Source organism: Schistocerca cancellata, chromosome 1 (assembly GCF_023864275.1).
Source record: "Schistocerca cancellata isolate TAMUIC-IGC-003103 chromosome 1, iqSchCanc2.1, whole genome shotgun sequence".
NCBI lineage: Eukaryota > Metazoa > Arthropoda > Insecta > Orthoptera > Acrididae > Schistocerca > Schistocerca cancellata.
Genome location: NC_064626.1, coordinates 470797959 through 470809647, shown reverse-complemented (window position 1 = coordinate 470809647; position 11689 = coordinate 470797959). Strand labels below are relative to the sequence as shown.

At 42.9% G+C, this 11689-nt stretch overlaps 1 pseudogene; it reads left to right on the top strand.

The window, feature by feature from the left end:
* Nucleotides 1–334: 334 nt before the first annotated feature.
* On the top strand, nucleotides 335–452 carry LOC126099571 (5S ribosomal RNA; annotated as a pseudogene).
* The last annotated feature ends 11237 nt before the right edge of the window (nucleotides 453–11689 follow it).

Genomic DNA, 11689 nt, shown 5'->3' with positions numbered 1-11689 from the left:
CTTGCTCGAGATAATTTTGTGAGAATGATAAATCAGATACTTATTTTTTCTCTTCTCCTATTGTTTTCTTCCATTTTGCATTATTGTAATATTTAAAGCTCCTTTTAATACTAGACGTATAATATTTTAATAGGTTAATTCGTAACACGTAATTAGATACTAATATATATTTCAAGCAGGCACGAAGAAGTCGGTGCGGTCGTCCGTCGACAGGGAGAGAGGTCACAAGAACATATATCAAAAAGGGACGTGAAAAACACGCAGAATAATGTTAAACTAGATGATGAACAGTTTACAAGATAAATAAATTAAAAAAAGCCCTAAGCTACAAAAAGGCAACGGCCTTGCCGCAGTGGCTACACCGGTTCCCGTGAGATCACCGAAGTTAAGCGCTGACGGGCGTGGTCGGTACTTGGATAGGTGACCATCCAGGCCGCCATGCGCTGTTGCCATTTTTCGGGGTGCACTCAGCCACGTGATGCCAATTGAGGAGCTACTCGACCGAATAGTAGCGGCTTCGGTCAAGGATACCATCATAACGACCGGGAGTGCGGTGTGCTGACCCCACGCCCCTCCTATCCGCATCCTCAACTGAGGATGACACTGCGGTCGGATGACCCCGACTGGCCACTTGTGGCCTGAAGACGGAGTGGTTCCAAGCTACAAAAGCTGGAAATGTCTTCTAAAAACATCGGGAGCTCCATCTATAATGATCTGTTTGAATGAGGTCAGTCGAACTTATCACCGACATTTCGTGTGACTTTCAATTTTACCTTGGTGATACTATACAATACTATATACTATACTACGATAAATTACAGTAGTAATATTTAGCCAGTAATGCAATTTCTTCTAAGTAATTGTTACACTGTAGTTTAAATGATCAGATTTTACGACCTCTTATCAGTTCACTTACAGATAGTTTTTAGGCAGCAACTTAATCAAACCGTGATCGATTTCGTCATCTCTATTCGACGAGCTGCTCTCTCGGAATCCGGTTTAGTGTGCAATAAAATATCATGAACTTATGACGTTTGGTGTTTCAGACACTCAAACACACATTTATCATAAATGTTCGTTAATTTCTTTTATTTTCCGACAGCTGACCTCTACAAGGATGATATCGTGCAATATATCAAGATAAACGTGCTCTCCAACGATCCGTCACTTGCTTCTGACGCGTGGCGTTTCCTGTCCCTGTCTCGCAACTGAGACCTGCCGGGCGGTGAGACGTGAATGTGAACTTCTGTTTCTTCTTGTCTTAAAGATGGCTCTGAAAAAGCGTCGACGGAGGAAGAGAATGGGTAGTTGAAACAAGAATGCTCTTGCCAGTTTTCTGCATTAACCGCCCATGCAGTAAGAAAGGCATACAGACGGCGAACGAGAGCCACAGAGAGAGAAGGAGCGGAATAGGTGGGATCAGGGAGAAAAGCAGAAGGACAGAGAGCGAGAATCTCTCTCGCGCGGGCGCGCGTTTGTGTGTGTGTGTGTGTGTGTGTGTGTGTGTGTGTATGTGTGTGTGTGTATGAAGGAGAGGGAGAGAGATAATTTGTTTGGTGAACTGAAGTGGTCTTATGGGGCGTTGTATATTGGTGTGCAAACAAGCGGGTCGTTGCGTGATGCATTTAGCGTAGAGTGGGATGGAGAATGCTTTGCTGCGTCGACAGTTTGCTCTTTCTGTCACATGTCGCGCTATCCAAGCTAGTGCAGACCATTGTAACTGGTAACGCTGGGACAAACGCCACATTGGGCCATTGTTTCTGCTTATGAATATCCCTAGAATAATTTATATGATTGAAAAACTATCACTTTTGCTGTAACATAATATTGGTTGTATTTGATCCAATCCACGTCCACTGTGCACCTTCACCTTCACTCTACCATGAACAAAAATGGAAATCGTCCGCCTTCGTTGGGCAGCGGTAGCGTTACCTCCAGCAAAGCAAGGGGGCACGGGTTCGATTCCCGGCAGAGGACTGAGTGTGTTGTGTATCCTACATCATTGACACGCAAGTTGCCGAAGTGGAGTCAACTAAAAAGACTTGCAATACGGAGGCCGAACCCGAAGGGGATATCCCGGCCAACAAATGCCATACGATCATTTCATTTCAGCATGGAAATCAACGATAAATATTCTGTTCGCACGTGGAAGACCTGACCTGACATGAAAACCGTTTCAGCTTCAGCATCACATTTGACACTGCTTCTTTGCATTGTGCAACGCCCAACAACAATTTTTCTATGAGCATAACGTCGGAATGGAGGATCAGGAAATGGAAAAGAAAGAAAGTTGAAAAAAAAAATATATATATATATATATATATATATATATATATATGTGTGTGTGTGTGTGTGTGTGTGTGTGTGTGTGTGTGTGTGGGTGTGGGTGTGTGTGTGTGTGTGTGTGTGGGTGTGTGTGTGGGTGTGTGGGTGTGTGCGTGCGTGCGTGGAAAAAGAGGAATAGACGTGGGCACTGCAACAGAAGAACGATCTCTCTCAGACTTCAGCTACCTCAGTTACACTTGTGTCTCACTTTACTCCATCAGCAATGCGAATCTTGATTTATCGTAATTTCAAACAAAACTAGTTTACACTAGTTCTGCAATTGATTGGTCTTAAATAATTCAGAACACTCCTTAAATGAACTACTGACACAAGAATTTCGATAATAAGTGCTTTGGTGAAGCGCCTTGTGCCTTTCGCTCTATCGAGACACGTAATCTACCAGCATAGCACCGAAGTTCCGCAGGTGGCTGAAGTTTTGGCCTGGAGGCGTCGTGTCTTCCAGAACGGCTCACCACCATCCCCGGAGCACAACAAGAACACCAGGCTGTTTTCATGGGCAACTCTGACAACTGTCGCCACGACAAGTTAGGCTCCCTTCGCCTACAGGCTGTGCTCCTCTCACTGCTGGGAGGCGCGGCGAACAGAGCACTACTCGCTTCCTGTGCGTCTTGTGCCAGCAAGTGGGCCGTGCTGTATCCATCCTGCAGCGCAGTGTTCAGGCAACCGCACAGCCGCGGCAAGCTGGCTCCAGCCTCAGGCAGTACTGCATGTTCTCGCCTTCGAAACGTGTAGCTGTCTATGACTTGGCCACTGTGGCCTCACTCGCAACGACTCGGTATCCGCTGGTTTATTGAAGTCAGTGTTAGAGATTTAACGGACAGCTGTTCCCTTGTAGTCAGCCTGTACTTTGACTTCCTTCTAATTTCACTCAACAGTATAATGATCCACACCGGAGAAGTAACTTCTGGATCTGTAAATCAGCCACAAACGTACGAGACAATTTGTATAATTTCACAAGTTCATCGTGTACTTCATTCAAACAATTGGTAACTTCAGCTGATTTATATGGAGCAACGCTTTTATTTTCATTAAAATAATGTTGATAATGTTTTATGCCTACCTAGGAACTTTTTGTTGCTTTTCGAGTACGCATAAGGCCAGTAAACCTTTCTAGGTATCAATCTGTCACAAAGGCAGCAACTTCTATTTACACGTCAGTCTTCTAATTGGTTTGATGCTACCCATCACGACTTTCTATCCTGTACCAACCTCTTCATCTCAGAGCAGCACTTGCAACCACGTTCCTCAATTAATAGTTAAATATATTCTAATCTATTAATTCCCTTATAGTTCTTGCACTTGACAGCTCCCTCTTGTACCACGGAAGTTATTCCCCGATTCCTTAACATACACCACGTCTCGCTGTTCCTTCTTGTTCTTAGTGTTTTCCATATCTACCTTTCCTAACGTATACCGTGAATAATCTCCGAATTCACAATCATATCTGTCCACATAATTTTCACCATCCTTCTACAACAGCACATATTCAAAGCTTCACCTCTCTTCTTTGTGGTTTTTCCCACAGTCCGAGATTCACTTCCTTTCCATAAATACTGTGTTCCAAACGTATATTTTAGAAATAAAAGGCCGGCTGGGATGGCCGAGCGGTTCTAGGCGCTACGGTCTGGAACCGCGCGACCGCTACGGTCGCAGGTTCCAATTCTGCCTCGGGCATGGATGTGTATGATGTTCTTAGGTTAGTTAGGTTTAAGTAGTTCTAAGTTCTAGGTGACCGATGACAGATGTTCAGTCCCATAGTGCTCAGACCCATTTGAAGTAGAAGGGACGATATTTAATTACAGACAATTTATTTTGACCGTGAATATCCTCTTTGCACTTGCTAGTGTGTTCCTCATGCCCTCTTTGCTTCGGCCATTACGTTTTATTTTACTTCCAAAGTAGCAGATTCCTTTCACGTCATCTATTTCGTGGCCACAAACTTCCATGTGACATTTATCGTTCATCGCATTTCTGCTACTACTGGTTACTTTCGTTTTTCTTCAGATGACCTTCGGTCAATAGTCTGTCATTGGACTGTTCATTTCATCTAACAGGTCCTGTACTTCTTATTTAATTTCACACATAATAGCAATCCCGATATTAACTGTTCACATTCGCATGTAAATTTATTCTCACTCCCGAAACTCTCTTTTCTACCCAACATTGCTCCTTCGACATATAGACTGAACAATAGAGGCGAAAGATAGCATTTCTCTACTTCGTGTTGGTTTTCCATTATTATTGTCCCCTATAATTTTATTATATTTTATACCAACCATGTTGCCCTAAAGTTTATCCGTACAGTTTTGATAATTTCGAACATCGTACATCATTGTACACTATCGAACGATTTTTCTAAATCGATATATTTTATTAACATGTAGTTGTGTTTCTTGAGCATTGCTTCCGTTATCCAGTGCATCATCAAACAGTTTCCCTCCTGCTCTGACTTTTCCAAAAGACAAACACATAGTCATATACCAAATATTCAATTTTCTTTTCTGTTCTGCTGTATACTATTCTTGCCAGAAAGTTGGATGCCTGGGATTTTACTCTGGTTATACGGAAGTTCCCACTCGCATTTGCAAGCTAACTGACACTACTTTTAATGTGTGGTACTTGCGTCAATGCAATATGGAAGTAATGGATTCCATCATGGGGAATCTTCCGGAGATAGATCAGGAGACAAGATATTGGCGTGCTCTTGTAATCACGGGGAGTCGCAATTGATTAAACGACTAGAGAGACAGAGAGAGAGAAAGTTGGAGGGGGGGGGGGTGAGAGAAAGAGAGAGAGAGATTCCGTGAAATGTCGTCACTTTGATTTTTGGAGGCCAGTAGTGATACTGATACCTAAATAAACCGTAAAATTAGCCGGGATCACATTTAAAATTATTCGAAAAAATAGGTCTTTGGCTTTACAGGCATCATGAAATGTTATCAGTCAGAGACACAGAGGATGCATACTCATTAAGTAGCTCCTTCTGACACTGATATGTCGCGAAGTTTAGAGATTAATCTTTAAGTGAATGGTTAATGGAATGATTGCGTAATATTAGTGCAGCACGATAGCAACACGTACACTACATTATTCCTTTTCGGTTCCAGTTAGTGGCTTTCATAGGTTTCACCTGTTAATGGAACGGACAACGTACCTTTTGTGTCGTTGCCTTATAATACCTGATGATGGCTATAAAGCCGAATCCAATTATGTGTTCAGAAAAAAAATAGAATGTGCCTGACAATGAATTTCACGATGCGTGGTACTTATATTGTTATGCTGATATTCCAAGCAGTTGGCCTGAACAATCAATGAGATATCAAAGTAGTAGTCATTTATTATTTATATTAATCTACAGCTTAAACATTATTGGCATCTGAAAAAAGAGCAAAGAGACAGTAATCAGCACCACTAAAGTTAAATTGCAAATATTGACCTGCAGGCTGTTTTGCTTTTACAGAGATATAGCTTTCGACGCTGATGATACTAGAACAAACAAAAAATATAAGAAGTGCCGTTAAGATCTTGTTAATTGCCACACAATAAAAATTTCATTAATGCTACAGAATGTTTCCAATTTTTTCTTCTGCAACTTCGTTTAAATTTCCATGAACAAATCCTCTCACCAGTAAAATGTATTGAACGAGCAAAAGGAAACTATGGAGGTTTGACAGCGTGAAAGGTCTTCACATCTCTGGTGTCCTTGAAATGGTGGTCAGCGCTGCATAATCAGCTTATGGCGTCAGCTCAGAGTTTGAAAACTCGAGAATTTATCGTTAACAGAAGCAGAAACTCGCCTGGCGAAAATTTCCCCATGAAAATGCAACAACAGCACGAAGTTTTGGTTAAGCTCGGAGTGAGATGCATACGGCTTATTATTCGAGTGCTTGCGAGTTTCCAGGAAGCAGCCTTTACCTGTACGTAATACGAAAACAGTACTTCAAATGCAGTTTTTGTAAAACGTCGCCGGCTGGTGTGGCCGAGCGGTTCTAGGCGCTACAGTCTGGAACCGCGCGACCGCTACGGTCGCAGGTTCGAATCCTGCCTCGGGCATGGATGTGTGTGATGTCCTTAGGTTAGTTAGGTTTAAGTAGTTCTAAGTTCTAGGGGACTGATGACCTCAGAAGGTAAGTCCCATAGTGCTCAGAACCATTTTGTAAAACGTCTCCTCTGGAAAATGGCTGACATTAACCAGCGTTATTCACTCCGAACACGGACTTACGACCGTCTTGTACTTTCTTCGTCTTTTTTTTATCTTTCTGCTTTTTTTAATGCCTTAACGAACAGAGTCTTTTCTTTGTTAGTATATTAAGCATCAAAATTCAACACAACTTTTTTTTTTATTTATACGTTTCTTCTGCGACCTGTATATCATTGAACGAAATTTTTCGAGTAACTTCATTCTGTGTTCATTTGTCTTGGTTTGGTCAATGCTATCACCTCTCAAAATATGGAAAGCACAGAGCTTTCTTATTATTTATTTCATAGTATCGAAGATGAAGTGCTGATAACTCATAAGATATGTGTTCTAGAGCCCACATTTATTGAGATTTTTTTGCTTCTAGTATTATCTGTTTTCAGCTGCTTGCTTTTACACCCTGTATTTTTTTTAAGGGTCATCCAACCAAAACAAATTGAAATATCTCGAAAGCTAAATCAATATTGAATTTAGCACTTACTTATTTGCTCTAATGATCGACACAATCACAATAAAATTATCAGAGAGAAAACCTTATGCAAATCAAATTACAAAATGACGCTAGCAACTGCGGAGGTATAAAAAATGTGGAGACTGTAAGGAGCAATCACAACAAGATCTGCTATTGTGCACAGCTCGCAAATTAAAGTAAACGTTACAATAAGAAACCACAAATTACGATCAAAGTAAGCAACACAAGTTGTGTGGCATAATATGCAAGAAACGACCTCCACAGAATCCGGATCGCGCTATTACAATTGCGATACTTAACAGTCCCCTACACAGCCTGGATGCGCCGATCAACACCAGACGGCTACCGGAGTTGAACCCCATCTCTGTGACGGCCCAGATCGAAATGGCCAGAACCTGCACCGACGGTAAAAAAATCGCAACACCAAGAAAGAGTTGGGTGAAATAAACGGAAGGTGGTAGGCGTGTTTCTGCATCTAAAAGGTGGTGTCTATTCCTATTTCGCACCAGTCGCAAGACATAGGCGCTAGTAGCTTGTAACGGAACTGAAATGAGGGTGGGCTGACAGTAATTTGGAGCCCGCGCGTCGGAAACGGGCGCGATTGTGTGAGACTGCCAGGGAGTGCACCCTGATGCCATCTATTGGCGAAACTGGGAATTAGCGCTGCCTGTCAGACAATGCACTAAGCTCTCGGAGTCAAATGTATTCTTTTTCTTGGTAATTATAAGTTATTACTGTATAATTTAATGTTGTAAAGCGCTAGTAGTAAATTATTATGACTGGTATGGACTCCAGGGTAGTAAATATAAATATTCTTAAATACTAAATGATTTCGGTAAAAAGGTGGTAGGGGAACGCCCCCACTCTTGGTGATACGAGCGTAGCTAGGGGTAGCTGGAGACACAGGGACTGAACAATGAGATGGCCTGGGGAGTGTTGACGTGATCGAACGTGCGTAACTGTGCTCACGCAAAAGTGATTGTGCAACAGCGAAGAGGCGAATATTGTCGCCGTTTTTGGAGTAAAACGCGACGAATGGGTGTTGAAGCCGCCTCTATGCCACTGGGGCTGATTGTAAGAGTTCCTGTGCCCAGATTTTATGGCGGACGTGCAGTAGCTTATACGAGTGCTGCAGCTCGTAGTTCCAGCCGCCATTAAGGGCATGAAGCGTGAAGAGCTGCGTTAGCCACATGCATCTCACCACCAGCACCAACACGTCTACCCAAGGCAAGACTGCTTGCAATTGTTAAGTCGAACTTTGTATACATGTAAAAGGAGAATACCAGTTTTCTTTTATGCAAGTGCAGAGGACAGAATATAGTAATGAGTAAAATTACGACGCATGTTGTTCATTGTAATGTGTAGTAACCTCAAACATAGTCTAGTGAAATCAGACTGAGGCCACCATCGCCTCTTTCATTTACAGTTCTTTTGGTTGTAGAATACTTTAGCGTATAAGAATGTTGAAAAGAGCAATGGTCACACCAGAATGAGTCGCCTATTTACAGTTACTTAAATTTTTCTGAGCAACCTTTCAAGTAAAGTCACTTAACTAATTCTGTATCAATGGTCCAAAGAGTAATATCCAAAATCATTAAATAAGTTGAAGGATAGAATTTTGTTAACCAAAGTTGCATAACCTGTCTTGGTAGTAATTACCAAGCCAACTCACAGAAATTGAGAGAGTATTTGCTTTGTAGAATCATCTAGAATGATCAGAAATAGTAATATTCAGAATTAAGTTTAAATTCAACTCAAGCCATTTCACTTTGAAACGAGCCAAAAATTGATTTATTCTTTTGCTCCTTCAGAGCTGGCGACCGTAGTTATAAGTATTTTCAGGAGGATTCGACGGTAAGTCTACTGCTCTCGTCGTGCTGATAGGATTATCCACTGCTGCTAGCAGTGGTGATTGGATACATAAGCTCACTACCAAGTTAAGTGAGTCAGGTAGGCAGTGTTACCGTGTGAACTGTAGGGCACTGTAGGCCGTGGATCGAACCCGTTCAATCATAACAGCTCTTAGGGAAATAGTCCGGTTAGGAGTGTACTAATCATTAGGTAAATACTGGCGAGTAACGGTCAAAAATGTATACGCAAGTGAATTTAGCAAGGTCCACGTAGCACCTAGTTAATGTGGTGCAATGGCGAGGGTAGGAGTGGAGTAAAAGTGAGCTCAGCTTGTGGCAGCTGTGCTGGATTCAAATATTAACTACGTGAATTCACTACTGCCTCTTACCATTGGGACTGAGCTATTTACAGTTAAAATACGTAGCAGTAAGCGCAAAGGCGTGACAGCTACAAGTCCGTATTGGTTTTATACATACGGAATTGGGAAGTGGGTCATTCCGTCAGTGGAGGGGGTTAAAACAACCGAGTCAGTGGAGAACATACCCCATTTACTGATGGAAAGATTCAGCGGTTCGGTCGCAAGCTCCACTATTAAGAAGCAAATAAGGCTTGATTTAAACACACGCTGTAACGGTCGTGAGGGTTAGTTACCTCTGAAACTGTTGAGATGATGTTAGTCAAGAATAACGGCAGTGAGGATTAGTTACCTTTGATGCTGGTGAGTTGATGTTAGTCAAGAATACGTCTAAGGCGGCAAAGACGCCATCAACACCTCACGGATTTACAAAGAGATCGTTTAATAGGGATACGAGAAGATGGGTGTTTCTTCTGCGATAATGCAGAGAGACTTGGCAGGAAGGTAGCCACTGTACGTGACTGCTGGCAGCGGTGGTCACAAGAATGTACGGTCGCAACAAGAGCATGCTACGGACGGCTACGTGTCACTACCCAGAGGGAAGACCACAGTGCTCGGCGTGTGGCTCTGGTGCGTCGCACTGCGTCTGCAGCAGCAATTTGACCAGCAGTTGGCCCTACACTGACTCAATGAACTATTTCAAATCGGCTACTTCAAGGGCAGCTTCGAGCCAGACGTCACCTAACAAGCATTCAATTGATCACCACCATTAGTGACTTCAGTGATGTCAAGTGCGAGACCATTGAATGGCAGGCTGGATGTCTGTTGTGTTTTCTGACGAAAGCTGGTTCTGCCTCGGCGCCAGTAATGGCTGTGTGTTGCCTAGACGTAGGCCAGTTGAGAGCCTGCTACCAATCTGTCTGTGTGCCATACACACTGGACATACATCCGGAGTTACGTATGGTGATCCAATCTGTTGTGCTATTCATGAACAGCATTCCAGGTGGTGTTTTCCAACAGGATAACGTTCGTCCACATACCGCTTTGGTAACCCAATATGCATTACAGATTGTCGACATGTTACGTTGGCCTGTTAGATCACCAAATCGCCGCGCGGGATTAGTCGGGCGGTCTAAGGCCCTGCAGTTACGGACTGTGCGGCTGGTCCCGGCGGAGGTTCCAGTCCTCCCTCGGGCATGGGAGTGTGTGTTTGCCCTTAGGATAATTTAGGTTAAGTAGTGTGTAAGCTTAGGGGCTGATGACCTTAGCAGTTAAGTCCCATAGGATTTCACACACATTTGAACATTTTTTTTTTTTTATCACCAGATCCATCTCTAATGGTGCACATATGGGACATCATCGGGTGACAACTCCTGCGTCATAAACATGCAGCATTAACCGTCCCTGTATTGACATACCAAGTGCGAAATGCTTGGAAATTCATCCCACAAACTCAATATGACTCCTGTAAAACAACGCACGCACGTTTCCATGCTGGAACTGAACAATATACCAGCATTTCACGTTTGACATGTTTCATCTCGCGCTTACACTAACATGTGGTCTTGCAATGTTCATCACCTGAATATGTTACCAAGACAAATGTATGCCAGAAATTTCATTTCTCTTCAGTAATTATTCTTTAATGTTGCGATTTGTAAGTTCACAGTCCTCAATTCTCTACCTTCAGGAAACTCTACGTGGAGGTAAGGACTCTGTTGTTGCAATTGTGACAGGCAAGAATTGTTGCTAAATCCATGAGAAAGCAGGAAAAAGCGCACTTAGATTCCCTCCTGTTGTGCGTCAGATGGGCATTTTTAAGCACAAAGTTGTTACTGGGCTGAAGCAGTGTCATCATGATTGGTGAAAATTACGTGCCAAGAACTGTCCACAGTGACGCAGTGCTATTGGCTGAACCAAATGCGAATGCAACCCACTCTCCCATGCTGGACGGATCGTGCCGCGGCTTTTGGCTCTTTGAAGTATATGCAAAAAGGCAGAAATCTCGTAGTCAGTTATTCTCTGGGGACTGCGGGGCGGGAGCTTCGTTCACTGATCACCGGCGTCTGCCCAGCTTTTAGTAGTTTTAGAGCGGGTCACTTTCCGACTTCCGCCAAACTGCCCGTACGCCCGTTTCCCCAGAGGAGTCCTCTGAACCTAATGAGATTGAAATGCTGCCTGCTGCCGACAAGAGAGGCCATAGAGACGTTTCTGCTGCCAAAACCAACCAAACGTGGTGGCCGTAAAGCTACCTTTCCATCGCACCACTTTAGTATTTTCGCTAAAACATCCATGAAACAGCTACAGAAAGTTAATTTACATCACTTAGCGATGCATTATCGTTACATTGTAATAGTAATATAACAGAATGGAGCTTAAGTCTTTCTATGCGGAAAATGTATTGCGCCTACTATTTCTTGTTAAAAAGAAACAGACTTTTGCAGACTGGCATCGTATCATTAGTCTG